Source organism: Heterocephalus glaber, unplaced genomic scaffold (assembly GCF_053883595.1).
Source record: "Heterocephalus glaber isolate CG9 unplaced genomic scaffold, H.glaber_assembly_v1.0 deba00001547, whole genome shotgun sequence".
Taxonomy (NCBI): domain Eukaryota; kingdom Metazoa; phylum Chordata; class Mammalia; order Rodentia; family Bathyergidae; genus Heterocephalus; species Heterocephalus glaber.
In genome coordinates, this window is record NW_028258340.1 from 6,869,593 (window position 1) to 6,889,139 (window position 19,547).

Below are 19,547 nucleotides of genomic sequence, written 5' to 3' on the forward strand. Positions count from 1 at the left end.
AAATCTTCATGTTCAAGAAGCTCAGTAAACTCTAAGTGGGATAAATCTAAAGAAATTCATACTAAGACATATCACAGTCAAAGTATTGAAAAGCAAACATAAAGAGAAACTCTTGAAAGGAGCAACAGAAAATGCAATACATTAACAGTTAATTCCTTATCAGAAAAGATGGAGGCCCTGAAAACAGTAAGATGACATATTCAAAGTAGTGAAGAAAAAGAAACTGTTTACCAAGAATCCTATGTCCAGCAAAGCTGTATTTCAAAAATTAAGGCAAAATAAAAACATTCCCACATACACATTACCTCTCTTACAGAGAATACTAAATGAAGTTCTTCAGGCTGAAAGAAAATGACACTAGACAGTATGAAAATCCACACAAAAAATTATAGGCCATGAGTAAAGTTAATTATGTATTTAAATAAAAGAGACAGTATAAAGATAGTTTTTCTCTTTTCCTCTCTTATTTAAAAGACAATTACATAACATAATAAAAGCTATCATGTTGGGAAAACATAAAGAAGTAATATATACATGAACAATAATATCACAAAAGGGGAAGGGAATAGAACTATATTTCTATATATTATAGGAAAGCAAAGTTTCCATATTTTACTGGAATTAAGTTAGTACTATCTGTAGTAGATTGTTTTTATTATTAAGATGTATAACTGTAGTTCTCCCAGAGGAACCACTAAGAAAATAATCTCAAAAATATAATTAAATACAAAAAACAAAGTAATTAAAATAGTATACTAAGAAAAAAATTACTTAGGACCAAAAAATAGTAAAGAAGAAAAGAGGAACAAAAGGACATGAGACAAGTAGAAAACAAATAGAAAAATAGGAGACAATACAAATATATCAAAAACCATATTAAAAATACAGTGTGCTCACTTCATCAGCACACACACTAAAATGGCAATGGCACAGAGAAGATTAGCACGGCCCCGTGCAAGGATGATATGCACATTCATGAAGTGTTCCATTTTTTGAGTGAAAAAACCCAAACCCAAAGTATTAAATAATACATTATTCTATTTATATCGCATTTTTGAAATAAAAAGATTTTTGCAGTAGGGATCAGATTAGTGATGCCGTGAGCTCAAGATGGGGCAAGAGTAAGGATGGCAAGGCAGTGCTGCTCGTTATAAAAAGGCAACATGAGGGATACCTGTGGTGTTAGAACTGTTCAGTACCTTGACGGTGTACATGGGTGATAAAATTGTAAAGAATTTAAAATTCACACTCATGAATGATTACAATGAAACTGGGGAAATTTGAATAAGAGCTGTAGATTTGAACAATGTCAACATCCAGGTTGTAGTATTATAATGTAGGGGTTTTTTTCATTCATTAATTTTATTGGTACATTTTAGGTATACAATATGCTGACATTCATTATTGGGAATTTGTACCTTTACATAATATATCTTGGTTCTTATTTTTTCCCCATTCCCCTGCCCTCCCTTCAACCCCTCCACCCCACCCTATTTGTAAAGACTTTTTTCCATTTTTTCCTTTTCTCATAGTTATTCCTTTCCCTTCATTCCTTTCCCTTACCCCTCCCACTTCTCCTTCCCCTTTGGACCTTTTCTTCCTATTTCACATTATCTATTATACATGAAGAAAGAAAATATTGATGGAAGAATGGCTGGGTATGGAGGTTGTAAACCAAATGGCCATTGCTGCTCATGCCTTTCCACGTAAACTGCTCTGGCCAGATAGTACTCCCTGAGTCATATGTATTTATGTTACTGCACACCCCATAGCATGGTCCAAACACAGACACCAGCCCTTTCTTTTGGTCCTCTTAGCACAGCTGTATAAGGCTGGGTCCCTCCAAATGGTTTACATCAAGTTAATATGAGGGACCCCAAGTCTTGGAGACCCTGTCCCAGCCCACAGTCTGGCCTGATAGCAGAAAAGTAGGATATCATGGGCTCAGTCATGTTCCCTCCTGCGGGATCCTGTTACTTCTCACCATTTAGGGACATTCTCCCAGTCTCCTTGCCACCTTCAAGCCACCAGAGTTCTGATAGGAACCGGGACAATATTTCTGTAGGACAATTTGACAGTACTGATCAACAAAGTCCTTAACATATGCATTGTTCTTGTTGTTGTTGCTAAATTGTGGTACAATCATTCCATGTATGGAAATATTCTAAGGAAATAAAAACAGTATGTGGACAAAGACTTAACCTACAACACTCATCAGCACTGATTACATCAGATCTGAGAAATAAATGAATTATAGAATATGTCTATAATAGAATAAGATACAGCCATTAATAAAATTTTATAACTCAGAGGGGTATGGTGGCACATTCCTTTAATCCTAGCCATTTGAGGGGTGCTGAAGCAAAAGAAGGCCAGCCTGGGCAAGTTAGATCCTATCTCAACAATAATAAAGAAAAAAGGGGATGGAGATATAGCTCAGTGGCCCTGTTTTCCATCCCCAGTACTGCAAAAATTAATGAATAATAAAATTTTATAACTGTTTACATTGAAAATTCTTCATGCTATATTGTGATATTATAAAGAAAAGTCTATCAGTTTTTATTCAAAACACATACACATTCCTTCTACCTTTTCTCAATCTTTCCATCCCAGTCAACTTAGGGAATTTCCTAAGGAAAGCTTATAAACATAAGTTCCAACCCCACTCATAGGTTACAGTTTGACTCAATGAAATCATATTAACCAGTCTAATTCCGACATCTAAAAATACAGGCCTTCTGCAGCATGCCTCAGTGTGGCCTTGGTCCTTCCTAACTGTCCCATCCGAGACCCAGGACCACAGTGAAATCCTCCCATCTTCTGTTGTTGCTGGGACCTGCTCCTGGGTCCCTGTGGGTAGCTCTTGGACAGCAGAAACCAGTCAAGTTCAGTGGCAGCACTGGTAATAACAGGGATTCTTGTCCAAGGATCCACACGAGGAACCCATAACTGATGTGTAGTTAGATGACGAAGTTTATTTGTCAGCCTGGGCCGGGGTTGCAAGCTGTTTCATTGGTGCCATTCCAGGCTCACACCTCCATGAGCCAAAGCCTCTGTATGAGCAGATCCGCATTACTGAGCCGCACTGTGCAGGTCCTGTGGTCCCCTTTCAGCCGAGGGGGGTGGCCAGACAAATGCTCCTGGAGAGTCTCCTAGAGGGGCTGCTGCAGATCACAGGGAATGGATCTGCCCAGTCTCTTTTGGGAAGCAGATCTGTGGGAAAGCCTGGAAGAGATCTTAATGCCGCTGCTGCGCTGGGGCACGGGCGATGAGAATTCCTAGAAGCCGTCAGAGGCTGCTCGGCGGCGTTGGAAGTTAGCGTCCCCCGAGTACTCCCGAGGGGTTCACACACCAGCCGGCCGCAGGCGCGGGGAGGGGAAAAGCCCCCTTGCCATCCGCGCCCACCCCGGGGCCCCAGTGGCACTCAGTTCAGCAGCCCGGGGCTGACCCCAGGGCATCTGGGGCGCGCGGCTCCGAGTAGGAGCGGCCACAGTGGCAAGGGGCAGGTACGATTGGGCCGGAGAGGGGGGCTAGGCTGCCTGGGCACCTCTGGGATGCCCACCCTCCGGCTCAGCCCCGAGTGGGGAGGGTCTATAATGTAGTTTTGTAAAATGTTACCACTGGGGAAAGGTAGGCAAAGTGCAGCAGGGACCACTCTGTTATTCCTTAGGACTGTGTATAAATCCTCAATTTTCTCAATAAAAATCTCCATTGAAAAGGTAAAAGGAGGGCCAGGGATTTAACTCAGGGTTTCCGGTACCTGCCTAGAAAGCGCAAAGTCCCGAGTTCGATCTCTGGTACCAAAAAAAAAGGTAAAAGGATTAAACATTGAAATCAAAGAGTTGACACTGTCAGAATTGATTTAAAATAAGACCCAGCTACATGGTACCTATCAGAGACACAAATAAGTTCAAAGTAAAAATATTTTTAAAAGCTATGCAAATACTACAGTAGAGTTAATCATTAAAATAGTAGCAGAGAAAATAAACTTAAAGGCAAAAGATATTACTTCAAACAAAGAGGAACCTTTTATAAAGTATCAATTAATTCATCAGTAAGGAATATATAACAATTAAGCACACATCTGCTTAACAATAGAGTTATAAAGTACAGGAAGCAGAAACTGACAGAATTGAAGAAAGAAATAAACAATAATTGTTGAAGACTTCTATGCTCCGCTCTCAATATTGGATAAAACAACTAAATAATCAGCAAAGGTATAAACAAGTTGGATGACATTATCAAACATGTTATAGAACATCTCAATCAAGAAAGTGAATACACATTCTTTTCACGTGTACATGGAACATTCTTGAGAATAGACCATATGCTAGGCCATAAAAATAGTACTCAATAAACTTTAAAGGACTAAAATCACACAAAGTATGTCCTCCAACTACAGTAGAATTAAATTACAAATCAATGAAAGGAAATTTGGGGAATCAATAAATACTTGGACATTACACCATGCTTCTAAATAACCAGTGAGCCTGTATTAGTCCATTTTCCATTACCATAACGAAATACCTAAGGCAAGGTACTTTATAAAGTAAAGACATTTATTTAGCACATTGTTTGGGAAGCTGAAAGGCCAAACAGCATAATGCTGGCTCCAGTGAGTACCATGCATCCCTGTCTAACTCAGTTGCAGCACATCATAGCAGATGGCATCACAATGGTGGAGCATGCACAAAAGAGAGAGATCATATTGCCAAATAGGAAGCTAGAGAGCATGGAGGGGCTCTTTTTATAACAACTAATCAACTTTTTATAACAAGAACTACCTTAATGCCTTCTGAGGGCAATATTCCCAACGACCTAACCTCTCACTATACTCCACTTCTTAAAGGTCCTACCGATCCTAACCATTACCATACTGGAAACCAAGCTTTCAACACATGAATCCTTGGGAAGCAAACTACATCCAAACCACAGCAGGGTTATAGAAGAAATTGTAAGGGGAATTAGAAAATATTTTTAACTGAAGGAAAACAATACCACAATATATCAAACTTTGTCATAGAGACAAAGTGGTGTTTAGAGAAATCTTTTTCATTTCAATTGCCTAAAGAGAAGAATGATGTCATATTAATAGCCTAAGCTTCTACTTTAATAAATGAAAAAAGAAAAGAAAGCTAAAGCCAGAGCAAGAAGGAAGAAGAATAACAAAGATACAATGGCATTCAGTGAAATAGGAAACAGGAAAACAATGCAGAAAATTTATGATACCAAAAATTAGTTTCTTTAGACAAAAAAAATTGAGCTATGATGACAAGAAAGGAGGAGATGTAAATTAACAAATTAAAAAATGAAAATAAAGACATCACTATTGGCCTTCTACAAATTAAAAATACTATGACCAATTATGTGCTAGAAAATTCAGATGAAATTGACATATTCCTAGAAAAACACAAATTACCTACACTGACTCAAGAAGAAATTTTAAAAATATGACCAGATTGGTAAAAAAATAAAGAAATTGAATTAGTAACTCAAAATCTCCCCACAAAGAAAACCCCAGGGCAAGATGGCTTCAGTGGTGAATTCAAGCTTATAAAGAAGTTAAGTCAATCCTCCACAAATTCTTCCAGAAAGTAGGGGAAAAAACACTTCTCAGTTCATTTTATGAGGGCAATATTAGTTTGATACCAATGCCAGACAAAACACAACATGAAAAGAACACTACAGACAAATATCCTTCATGAATATAGGTGCAAAAACCCAAAAAATCTTAATAAAGATATTAAACATCATAACCAAGTAATTTTTAAATTCCAGGAATGCAATGTTGATTTAACATGTGAAAATCAAATTATGTGACACATTATATTAACAAGATGAATAAAAATCACCTGATCATCTCAATAATTTTAGAGAAAGTATTTGCCAAACCCATTTATTATAAAAACTCAACATACTAGGACTATCATCTTTGAAAACCCTATAAATAAATCATACTTAGCAATAAAAGACTGAATGTTTTCTTCCTGAGACTAGGAATAAAGCAAAGATGTTCATTCTTGTAGGTTGTATTCAACATTTAATGAAATTCCTACCTAATGCAATAAGCCAAGAGGAATCAAAATTTGACAGAAGGAAGTAAAACTATCTCGATTTCTAGTTTTCTGAATTTATCCTACTTGGAAGGCATTGAGCTTCTTGGACATGTGGCTTAAGGTTTTTCATTATTTTTTCAAATACTCATTCAGCCCCTTTCTTTCTCTCCTATCCTTACTTGACACCTATTATTTGTATACACAGATCTCTGAGGTTCTGTTCCTTTTTCTTTTTTCTTTCTGTTCCTAAGACTAAATAATTCAATTTACTTATCTTCAAGATTTCTTATTTTTTTTCTTATTCTTATTCTCATATCTTTCCCAAGCATTTACACAGCTTTGGACTTGCATGTGGCCTTCTAGATTCCCAGGAATATATTAAAATTTTTCAAAGCCTTTATTTCCTAAGACATCTCAATCTTTCCTCCCATGACTTTTGGTTAGTCTATTATGTGCCTCAACTATTATCTAGTGTCTCAGACAGCAAGAAATAAGATGTGTGCCTATAAATGTTTCAGTAAGTGCCTCCCAGGTAGTGATTTTTGGTCTAGGTTGTTTTAGAGTTAGACAAGATAAAGAATCTTTCTTAAAAAGTATTCCAGACAGCTTCCAGACATGGCTCAAAGAACTTACCAGTCAACTAAATGCAATTCCTTGCAAATAAGAACCTTCTGCCCCCTCTAGTACTGATATTCTAAGTGTATATTGTTATTTTTAAAGCTATGATTGAGTTTGGGAATGATGGGTGAAACTACAGTACTTCAAATTGCCACAAACCACTGTTCTTGCCAATATTCATCCATTTTTCTTTAATAAGCACTTGTGAGTTGCTGCAAGCTTTGGTTAGATTCCAGAGTTCTGAAAAGTTGATTCTGACAGTTTTTGCCACATTTTATTGTTTTTACAGAGGGGTAGTTTTCTGGAGTTCCTTCACCACCATTTTCACTGATGTCACTGCCTATTCATAGATGATCTCATATATGGAAAATCCCAGAAATCCTTCTCTAAATCTGTTAGCATGAATAAACAAGATTAACAAGACAACATGGTATAAGATCAATAGACAAAAAAATTAATTTTATTTCTAGATACTAATAATGAACAATTGGAAAATGAAATTGAACAATTTCATGATAGCATCAAAAGTAATAAAATACTTAGGAATAAATGTAACAAAAGAAATACAATTTTTACACTTGAAAACTGTAAAACACTGTGCTAAGAAATTAAAATATGAATAGAATAAATGGAGAAGTTACATTTTCACAGATTGGAAAATTCAATATCATTAAGATTGCAATTCTCCCCAAATTGGTCTATAGATTTAATGCAATTCCAATCAATATCCCAACTGTCTTTTGTGCAGAAATTGAGAAATTGATCCTAACATTTATATGGAACAGAAAAGGATCCAGAATAGTCAAAATATCTTAGAAAAGGAAGAACATGGAGGATTAATACTTCCTGATTTTAAAGCTTACCACAGACTTACAGTGATGAAGACAGTGCAGTACTGGCATAAGGATAGGTATATAGATCAATGCAACAGAATTCAAAGTATAGAAATAAATCCTTAGACTTGCAGTCAGTTGGCTGTTAACAAAGGCACTAGGTAATTTGATATAAAAACAATAATCTTTTCAACAATGTCACTGGGACAATTTTCAACATATGGCACAGGCGAAAAAGATGAATTTAGACACTTTCATCACACTCTCCATAAAAAAACTCATAGTGCAGGGGCCAGGGATTTAGCTCGGTGGTTTTGCCGCCTGCCTCACAAGCGCAAGGACCCAAGTTCAATCCCTAGTACCAAAAAAAAAACTCATAGTGCATCATAGACCTAAATTTTAAAGCTGAAAGTATAAAACTTTCCAAAGGAAACATATACCAAAGGAAAATTCTTATGACCTTGAGTTAGTCAGAGTTCTTAGATATATCAAAAGTATGATCCATAAGAGAAAAATTCATGAATTAAATTTTATCAAATATCAAAATTTCCTCTTCAAAAAATGCATTTAAGAAAATTTAGAGACATGCCACAGACTGAAATCAATATTTGCAAATCATATACTTAATAAAGGCTTTGTGGTCAGAATACATTTTTTTAAACTTTACACATCAATAAGATGAAAGTACATTTAATATTTTGGAAAAAGACTTGAATAGACATTTTACCAAAGAAAACATAATGACTAACAAATACATGAAAAGATCCTCAACATCACTATTTATTAGTAAAATTTATATTGTAACCACAATTAGTTACCGCTTCACTCCCACTAGGATGGCCATCACACAAAAGACAGACAATAATAAGAATTGGCAAGAATATATAAAAACTAAAATCCTCATGTTTTTCTGGTGGGGATACGAAATCATATAACTACTTTTGAATACTTTTGGAAATTTCTTTAAAAGTTTGAATATAATTTTAGCATGTGACCCATCAATCCCACTCCTGGTTACCTAACCAACGAAGATGAAAATGTAATGCTCAAAGACCTGTATGTGAATTTTTATAGCCCCATTATTCATAATGTCCAAAAGGTAGAAACAATCAACTATTCTTCAACTGTAAATAGAGAAAGAAATGTACATCCATGCAATAGAATACTACCAAGCAATAAAAGGTAATGAAGTACTGATACATGCTATGGTGTGTACAGAGCTACAGTGTGGCTGAACTTCAAAACTGCTGTGCAAATTGAAAAAACCAGACCCCAAAGACCACACACTGTATAAAGCCATCTTGAGGCAATGTTCAGAGAAGGGAAATCTATAAAAATACCACCTTTGTGGTTGACTGAGACTGAAGGAAGAAGGGGTACAAATGAGCATAAAGGATCTTTCTTTTGGAGTGATAGAAATGTTCTAAAACTAGATTATGGTTTTGGTTTCTCCATTCTTTAAATTCACTGAGAATCACTGAACTATACATTTAAAATTAGCGAACTCATAATATGTTAATTATGCCTTAATAAAGCAGTTTAAAAATTAAACACAACAATGATAATAAAAAGGTCATTCCTAAATAAATAAGTCATTATTAATCATGTTAAGCCACCCAGAACAGCACTGTGAGGATGGAGTTTACCAGAAGCACAGCCTGAAGAAAAGAAATTAATTGCTAGAGGAAGAAGGCTGACTTCAACAAGTGGAGCCACCACACAGAGAGTGAGGTGGACATAGACAGCCCTGTGTTTCCCATCTCAGGAGGCTTAGGGGATGGTGTGACCCTATCCCATTGCTGCCCCCACTCTTTCCAGTCTTATGCCTTTACAAAAGGGAAACAGACAGCCAATTACAATTTATTCCATTCTGAAAATCCTGAGGAGTGTGTGCTTATTAAGGGAGTTTTAATATCCAAAAAACTGTTTTAAAATAAAGTATCAGATGTTCCAGAAAGACCAGTAGTGAATATTGATGCAAAAGGAGCACTCATTGAGAACAACATCCATTTTCCTCACTGCAAAAAGGCCCATATGATCCATCTTAATCATACCTCTCCTGCCACACATTCCCACAACGGATGAATAACCAATTTTCATAGACAATCCTAACAATTGCTATTATTTGATACTTACTTTATGTTAAGTGTTATAGTAAAGGTTTTAACCCCTTCAACAAACAATTCTATGAGGCAGGAGCTATCTTAATTCTTACCTTACAGATAAAGAATCCGAGGCCCAAAGATATTATAAAACTCACCAAGCATCATGCAGCCAATAATTAATGGAGTTGAGATTTTTCTCTGAGCCTTCTAACTGCAACATCTGCGTTCTTAACCCCTACACTCGATAGCAGTAGTTCTCAAGCTTTAAAAAGAATAACCTGAAGTTGAAAAAAGTTACATCATCAATTGTTACCCAGGACATAGAGGGATATCTATAGATGAAGTTTCAAGAAACCATACTTATCCTTACTCTGCACAACACACACTGATTTTATTATATTTGCTTTATTTTACTTTTTAACATTTTAGTCTATTAATACCAATAAATCCATTCCATTACATATCAGTGGGTTGCAACTCACAATTTTAAAAACACTACTACACAAAATGCTACACAGATGCTCCTCTATTTATGATGGGTTTATTAGGATATAACCCCATCATAAATTATTTCCCAATAAATCCACCATAAGTCAAAAACATGGTAATCCAAAAATTCATCTATTACACCTAACCTACCACACATCCCAGTTTAGCAACACAGCACACTCTACAGTGCCTCTCAGTTGTTTGCCATTATGATAACTGGACAGACTGAGAGCTGCAGCTGATGGGCATCATAAGAGAAGACAGGACTGCTTATCACTAGCCCAGGAAAAGACCCACGTTCATATTTTCAAGTACAGTTTCTACTGAATGCCTATGGCTTTCACATTATCTGAAAGGCAAAAAAAAAAAAATCGAAGGTCAGAGCATTGTAAGTCAGGGATTGTCCATATATGTCACATAGAGATGAGATCTGAAGCCCTCTTTAGAAATACTGTCGAAGTCTAGTGCCTGCCAATCTGACCATTTATCCAATCTGTAGCCCTTCAAGCATCACAGGAAAGAAGAGAGAGCTGAGAGCCTGATCAAGAGCTGGGCATGGAGGTTCAGGCCTGTAATCCTAGCACTCTAGGAGGCTGAGGCAGGAGGACAGCAAGTTTGAGCCTATCCTTGGCAACTTAGCAAATTAATAAGACTCTGTCTCAAAATAAAAAAATAAAAATGGGATGGGGATGTAACTCAGTGAAAAGGCCCTGGGCTCTACCTGCAAAAAAGAAAAAAAGTTTGATCAAATAATCCAGTGCATAGAACCTACTCAAGGGTACATTAAGCCCAAACCTGGCTTTTGAGAGGGAAAGGAAGGAGGAAAGTATCCAATTTGCCAGAAATGAGGTATACCATAATAGAATACTTAGCAATATCCTGAAAGACTGGGAGACTGTAAGAAAATCTCATATTTTCTTAGGATCAAAATAGGGCTCCCCTATTAAATTGCCTTAGTATCACCTCATAATACTTTATAGGGACCTGTGAGATCTCAAATCTGACTCTAGCACTTCTATCCCCATCAACATCAGAAAATTCAAATCCCAAAATCAGACACTCCAAGTTCTTTCTGTTCAATTTATAATTAAAATCAGAGTTTTTATTTGAACAGCTTTACCAAACAAAAAAATTTTAAAATGATTTCCTGCCTCCATGTTTCTACTTTATTAAAATGAAAATATAAACCTAGCTGTTTTCCCTCTGCATTACTCTGGCATTTTATCTTGTGCTTATTTAAGGACAGTTCTTTTCTTTTGCATTAATCTTAGAAATCCTAGGAGACTTCTCACAGTTCATTTCGCTACAGAGTTGCCTCTATTTGCTTAGATTTTCTGCCAATATAAATGCTTAGGCTGATCAAAAAAGGTGAAGAGGAGATTAGGGAAGCCCATACAGCAGGTCTTAAACAGATGTATTCTCATTCTTTTCTTGATCAGGGAGATTACTATGGAAAAGTTATCTCTGTCTACTTAAGAAGGAGGCTGTACGACCTGAAATTTTATATATACCTTGTGTTTTCTAATCCTGCTAAATTCAAATACAAGTTCTAGAGGCTCCTAGAGATTTATTAGTATTTTTTCTGTAGATGATCATTTCATCTACATATAAAGATTTTGCTTCTACCTTGCCAATCCTATCCTAATTGTGTCATTTTATTGCCAGACTATTTTGGTGGGGACTAGGTTTCAAAGTTTAATGGACAGATAAAGAGTAAGCATATCTGCCCTTGTTCCCCACCTTAAGGAGAAAACATTGTATCTTCTCGATTCATATAAGGCGTTCTCGCGGAAGTATGGAGTACATGTCTTTAATCTGTTGAGAAGGTTCTGTTCTACTTCTAGTATCCTGATAGCTTTTACCATGAACAGCTGTAGAATTTAGTCCAATACTTTTTCTCCAACTAGTGACAGGATCATATGGCTTTTTCCTTTCCTCTGTTAAAATGATGACTTTTGGGGGTGGATCTTCCAATGCTGAACCAACACTGCCATCCCTATAACAAAACCACTTTCTGCATCCTGCCAGATCTGACTTCCAATAGTTTGTTTTGTTAAACAAATTTCTATCTATGTTCATACTTTTTTCTTCTATTATCTTTATCCAGTTTTAGTATTAGCACAATGTTGAGTTCCTAAAATGAGGGGAGAAGTGTTCCTTCTTTTTTCTGCTTTAATTGTTTGATATAATTTATCAGTTAAAATGTATATGAGCCTGCTGTTGTCATATAGGTAGGTTTTCAAGCTAGGAATATACTTTCTTTAATAGGTGCTATTCAAATTTTATATTTCCTCCAGAGTTAGTTTCATTAATTTGTCTTCCAAGGTACTTCTTAGAAGTTGTCAAATTTATTTCAAAAAAGATTTCTGTAATATGCTTTCTATATCCTTTTAAATTCTGTAAAAATCTGTGATAATGTCTCCTAGATCTTGATATTGTAATTAAAAAATGTATAATTGATATTGTGTAATAGGAAGAAAAGGTCTAAAGGAGCAGGGGAAGTGCAAGGGGTAGGGGAAAGGAAAAAAGGGAAAAGAAAAAATATGAGAAAAGGAAAAAAATGGAAACAAATTCTTTGCAAATAGGGAAGGTTGGAGGGGGTGAAGGGAGGGCAAGGGAAGGGGAAAAAAATAAGAACCAAGAGACTCATGTAATGTTACAAGATCCCAATGATGAATGTAACTGTATTTTATACCTAAAATGTACCAATAAAGTTAATGGGAAAAAAAAGGAGGCTGTAGGATTCTGTTATTGAAGGGTTGTTAAGGATTACTCCTTTTTCCTCTCTTTAACCATTGCATTCCTAAGTGGACTCCTTCGTGAAGCCCCTGCTTCAAAGTAGGCCTTTGAGACACAGTTGTCTTCAAGGAAGCTCTGATCTAATATTTCCCAATCAAAACTTTCAGCCACTGCCCCCACTCCAACTACTTCCCCCCACCACCCATCCCATCTTCCCATTATCAGAAAAATTCACCTCCTTCTTTCCAGTAGCTTCAGCCTAAACCCCAGAAGCCAAGTTTCTTCTCCCTTTTCACCAACCTCTATACACAATCCATTAGAAAATCTTATCATTCTGCTTCCAAACTAGATCTTGAATCCATCTACCTTTCCCCATCTCCCTGCTCCTAAGACATTGTCTTCTTCCCCTGAAGTACTACAGTAGTGTTCAAACTGACATCTTGATTCTGCTTTTGCCCCTTCCAATTCACTAGGAGTGCCCAGTTCACTGCCTGGTAACTTGAGGCCTTGAGCAGCCATATTAGACATCATAAACATGGAGTCATTATTCATCCATTCATCATTTTTTCTTTCTTTCTGGCTGTGTAGCGCAGGCTGGCCTTGAACTCACTATGTAGCCCAGGCTGGCCTCAAACTCATGGTGATCCTCTTGCCTCAGCTTCCAGATTGCTGGGATTACAGGCAGGTGCTACCATGCCCAACCCAAGGAGATGGTTTCTATGACTGTCCTATCTAATGCTCTCCAGCCCCACCACCACCACCCCACCTACTATCACATCATCTTGTTTTCTTTTCTTTGTGGAAATGCAGAAGTTCAGGAGCTACCTCCCACTAATTGCTGCTCTGGTATGCTGATTGCTTCATACTTAGGGAACAGCAAATGTAGGAATGGGGTTCCTCTGAATTTCCCTTTATCTGCCTAAAGACAGATCCTCTCACAGGAGTGCCATCTGCTATCTTCCCCAACCAGGAATCTCATAAACTAGAGTACCTTAGGTCCTCCATGGGAGAAGAAACAGAAGGTTGATACCATGCCCAGACTACGCCTATTCTTCTGAGAGTTGCTCCAAAATAACTTTTATCACCTCTGAGGTTTTTATCTGCATAACAAAACAATTGTATTGGTTAGGGTTCTCTAAAGGAACAGAACCAATAGGAAAAAAAAATATATATATATATACACATATACATATATATATACATATATATACACACACACACAGTATATATAATTATGCAAGAGAATTTATTAGATAAGCTTACAGGATCAGAGGCTGGATTGTCTGCAATGGCCATCTGTGTGCTGGAAAGCCAGAGGATTCAGTAGCTGCTCAGTCCACAAACATAGAAGCCACAGAACAAGAGGGATCAAGGAGGCCTCACTTGTTGGAGAATGAAGGCCTGGAAGCTCCCTGGAGAGTTGCTAGTATGAGTCTGCTGCACTGTAAGCTGAAGAAGCTGGAATCTGATGTCCACAGGTGATGGCAGTAGCAAAAGTTGCCCCCACTCAAGCACAATAGAGCTTCCCCCAAACAGCGGCCTTCTTTCTTCCCATTTCATTCCATTCAGGCTGCAAGCCTATTTAGTTAGTGCCACCCACAATCAGGGTGGGTCCCCTTCCAATTTTCAGGACTGCATGCCAATCATCTGGAGATACTCCAAAGACACACCCAGAAGTATATTTTATTAATCTGATAGGCACTTCTTAACCCAGTCAGGTTGACAATTGATAAGGTTTAGAACTAGAATTCCTCCAAAAGCCTCATGTATTCAGAGGTACAGCTTTGAAAGGTGATTGAAGCATGGGGGTGCTATACTTGTCAGTGGATTAATCCACGAAAGAGTTCATTGCTAAATGTGCTTAGGAGGAAGAGCCTGGTTAGAAGAGGCTGGTCACTGGGGGAACGACCTGGAAGGGTGTCTCTCCCTCCCCAGCTCCTCCCTTCTCACTCTGCTACCTGGTTGCCATGGATCCAGCACTTTCTCCTCTGCTGTGCCCCTCTGGCATCCTGTTTCTCCCTTGGAGCCAACTGACCATGGACTGAAACTGTGAGTCCCAATAAACTTCTGCCCTTTAAATTACAGGCATCAAGTATTGTGTCTCAGCAACGGGAAAGTGATTAAGACAACAATCATGATTAATGGTCACAACAACCCTTTCACCATACAATTTTCCCCTTTACCTTCCAAATAACTTATGTCACCACACTACCCTAGACCCAAGTGTGTGTTCTTTTCTATAGCTTAAATGATATATAAGCTTCAATCATCTGACCCTTCTTGGGATCCCATATTTTGTGGGACTCCCATGCATACATACATAATTAAATATGGTTTTATCCTGTTAACTTGCCTAATGTTGGCTTATTTTATAGACTCAACTATTTTACCTTCAGAGGGTAGAAGGTAAGCTTTGCCTCCCATATAGGCACCTCTTCAGAGAATCCTTCCGTGACTGCCACCCACCCATGTATTATCAAAGTAACTTGTTTCATTTTTTCCACAGCGCTTATCACTATTTCACATAGCTTTTGCTTACTTGTTTATTGTGTATCTGCTCCATTAGAATGCAAGCTCTGTGGGAGCAGGAACCATTGTGTCTCTTTTTCACCGTTATATGGCATCACCTAGAGGAGAGGTTGGCACCAAGAGGGCACTCCACTAACAATTAATGAGTGACTTGGTACACCACATTATTTCTCACTTCTTTTTGCATACCCACTAATGTACAAATAACATAAGCTATCAGTCATATATTTAAAGTAAGCTCCTTTCCAATGGCCTCCTTAATGACATCGAGGACATTAAAACTATGAAATTCTAACTCCGATTAACTCTGCCCTGGCTCTTATTGTAACTCTGGCTCTTATCATAATTCATTGACTAAAAAAAGTTACTGAATAATTAGCAAAAGCCAGGCACTGTGCTAACCACAGGTACATCATCCAGTTGCAAACTTCAGTTTTTAGCTTTGTTAGCAACCGATGAAAATGGTACATACAACACAATTGGACACTGATTGCTATTATATATTAAAGAGACATCAACTTTCATTTAATATTAGACAATCAATCAGAGGTCTGGTGATAATTTCTTGTTACTTAGAATGAGCTTTACTCCAAAAAGAAAGGTTGGGGTTTTATTCTTTATTAAGAAAACTAAATAAGAATTACATGGGAGAAAGTTGCATTATTCAAATATAAAATTTAACTATGGGGGGATGGAGTGTTGATTTTTTTCTTCAAATATAAAAAAGGAGAGAGAAGGAGGGTAAATTTTTTTTTACTTTACAGCACATAATTGCTACATGAAAATGCAAGCCGCCAATTCTTGGATTCAAAACAGCACCATTAGGGCATCTGTTTCAATTACAAACCAGTTCTGGTTTAGCCATGAACATATGGGAAATTATTAAAATTGCATAGAACCATGGAATGTTGCAGCTAGAAAGAAAGTAGATGTTCACGTTGTCCACTTCCTTCCATTTGTACATGAGATCACAGCAGTCCAGATCATGTCAAGTTGCTTATCCAATGTTTCACAACAAGTTTAGTGGCCAAGTTCGAATTCACATCAGATTTCCTGGCCCATTGGCTTAACAGACACAGTTTGTTGCCTGTCCAATTGGCCATCCGACTGCCCTTTCTTATCCCTTCTTTCCTGCTAATAAAATGCTGATTTGCTAAAAAAATAGGCAGAGATTCTGTGATTTTAGAGAGGAAAGATTCCTTTCCTCAGCCTCAGGGGAAAATCATTATTGGATTAAATGGTCATTTCATGTCCTTTGGCCAGTATTGGCCTACCACGGGCATGTGACCTATTGCTGGCTAATGAGATCTTCTGGTAATATGTCAAATGTGTCACTTCTCCTCCTTCCTAATAAAAGGGACAGAAGGGGAAAACCTCCCCTTCAACTTTTTTCTGCTTTAAACTCAGATGTGATGCTAAACATGGTACAGTAATTTTGCGATCATAAAACAGGACAATAGAATAAGCAGGGAAGAAGTAGAGAAAGGGCCTAGGTTGCTGAAAAATAGCAGCCACCCACTTTCAGATTTCTAGAAAAAGTAAGGAAAAATAATTCCCAGCTTCTTTAAGCCACAGTTGTCAGATTTTCTATTGCTTGTAGAAGGACACCTTCCTTGTACTACATCACAGAGTCTTCTAAACTGTGATCTTAGGAGCTATACAGGATATGTTGGCTTTTTCTCAAGGGTCAAGAAAAGTGGGGGGAAAGGCTTCCAAGAGAGGTAGAGAGAAAAATCTACAATTGCAAATCCCTACCACCAATTTGTAGCTAAGCAGCCTTTTTCCCCCGCTGAGTCACATATTGAACTTTCATAAAAGCTTTTATTGAAACAAAATATCCATGGTCTAGAATCATTTTGAGAACTGTTACAGTATGCCATGCAGGCTTATGCTTTCAATAAATGAAACCACAAATAAAATGCCCAGGGGAGCTCAATAGGTAAATTAGTTCCCTGGGGATGCCTTTTGTGAAGAGATGAACCATCCTTCTTTTATATAGAAATATGGATTCCACACATAGGTTCACTTCGAATACAGTGAGTTTATCATCTCCCTCACTAGAGGCCTTGAAATTGGCCTGTGGGACCACAGTTATCTCCCTCCTTTCACTTATACCATTGGTTTGTTTCCTGATATTTTCTAGGAGATAATATAAGCATTTCCAGCTAGGGTCAATGTCAACTCTCATTTAAGGACTAGAGAGTAGAGAAAGGTTATTAGTCTGCCACTGTGGGGAATAGTTTTTCCTCTCCACTGGAGAGTTGGGAGCAGGAGCAGGAGCACAATTTGTAGGTTACCTAAACTCATCACTAACTCTGTTTTCTTTTTCTTTATTTTTATTACCCCTTTGCGATAAGGACATGGTCCTTGCTAGGGCTGTTTGTTCACAAACCAGGGGAGTGATCTTTGCAAGCATTTTCTAATCAGCAGTGCAGAGATGATTAATGTAACCACTTCCAGAATGGAAATATGAGGCTTCAGGAGAAGAAGAGAGTCATATAACTAGAATTTGATTATTCTTCCAACTCAGATAGGACCTACATGAGGAGAGTATCCCTGGCAGCTGTGAGCCCAGTGGGGGGTCCAGAAGGGAAAAATGGAAACGAGCTATGTATACTGTATCTACTTATGCTATTGTAGTCTCTTGCTTTAAAACTTGTATCTTTGCTTTAGTTAATTAGGAAGTTCAAGTATATGCACATGCATATCAGGCACATCTTCTGACCATCTCACATCCTTTCAGCTCACTTGTTACCCCATCTGTTCCTATGGCAACCGGTTTCATGCATGTGTAATTTGATGGCACCTCAATTCAGCTCACTGTGTGTCTGGCTGTCTGAACTAGGATTTTTTGATACTACAATGTGAGCTATCATCAAAATTCATGTATGAATGAAGTTAGAAGCAGAAGCCAGCATCTTATGCTGCAGTCCCCAACCAGTGGAGGATTAGAGTTGGTGAGTTTATCTTCTGTTCTTCAGAAAGACAGTTTTGAAGTGCAACTACATATCTCCTAGGAAGCTTGAGCAGGGCTGAGCCCCAGCGGTCCACAGTAGTAACCAACTTGACAATGCAACCTTGGAGCAGCTCTCTCTCCTTCCCCATTTCACTCTTCCCTGTTCCTTGGTTTGGATATGGTCTGAGTACCCCAAAGTATCATGTGCTAAAAACTTGGTCCTCAGTTTGGCAATGTGAGAACCTTTAAGAGATGGGGCCTGGTGGTGGGTCATTAAATCATTGGAGGAATCACCCTCAGAAGAGGTCAATGTAGTTTGCTCAGGACTCTACTTAGTTTCTGTGAGAATGGGTTGTTATAAGGGAGCTTAGCACCTCCTGTGACTCCCTCTTCCATACACACCTTTTGCTTCTCTAGTATGCGCTACAGCCATGATGTCATCCACGGTGTTGTGATGTAGCTAGAAAGTCCTCGTCAGAGACTAACCAGATAGGGCTACCTGATCTTGGACTTTCAGGCTCCAAAACTGTGAGATAAATATCTGACCTTACCAATATCTAACCTTACCAGTGTCAGATATTTTGTTATATCAATTCAAAACTGACTAAAAACAGGAATCCCCCACTCCTGTTCCCCAGGATACCTTCCCAAAAGAAACCGCCTGCATCCAGGTCCTCGTTTCAGGATCTGCTCACTATGGGTAAGGGAAACCATACTACCGACTTTAATACCACATGGAACACTACAACCTGTACCCCTCCAAGAAATGCTAAACCAGGAGAGGGCAAGTCTTCTGAGCATCCATACAATCTGAGCTGTCATAAAAGAAGCACAACTCTTTGGCTACATGGCCTTCGTGGTGATCTTAAAACAGCCACAAATTATTTGACTGTCCTCCCATCTAAGATTCTACTCTCCTCTTGAATCTGGGCTGATTCATACCTACCTCAACTAATAAAACATGGCAGAAGCAACACAATATGACTTCAAGGCTGAGCCGCACAAGCCTATGAAGTATATACCTTGTATGCTAGATCACTCCATCCTGGACTTCCAGTTGTTGTATAAGAAATCTGACTATTTTGAGGCCACCATGCTGGAGAGACTACATATAGGTACCCGGGTCCCCAGTCTCAACTGAGTCTGGGCTTCTAGCCATCTGATCATGGTGCTAGACATGTGCTCTGGCCTGAATATGTATGTTCCCGTCAAAATTGGTATG

The 19,547-nt window shown here is 38.0% G+C and overlaps 1 non-coding gene across 1 annotated transcript; it reads left to right on the top strand.

Moving 5' to 3' along the window:
* The first annotated feature begins 889 nt into the window (after window positions 1-889).
* LOC147824332 (U6 spliceosomal RNA) lies at window positions 890-995 on the top strand. The gene has a single exon (XR_015442467.1). It is a non-coding gene; the product is annotated as a U6 spliceosomal RNA (small nuclear RNA).
* The last annotated feature ends 18,552 nt before the right edge of the window (window positions 996-19,547 follow it).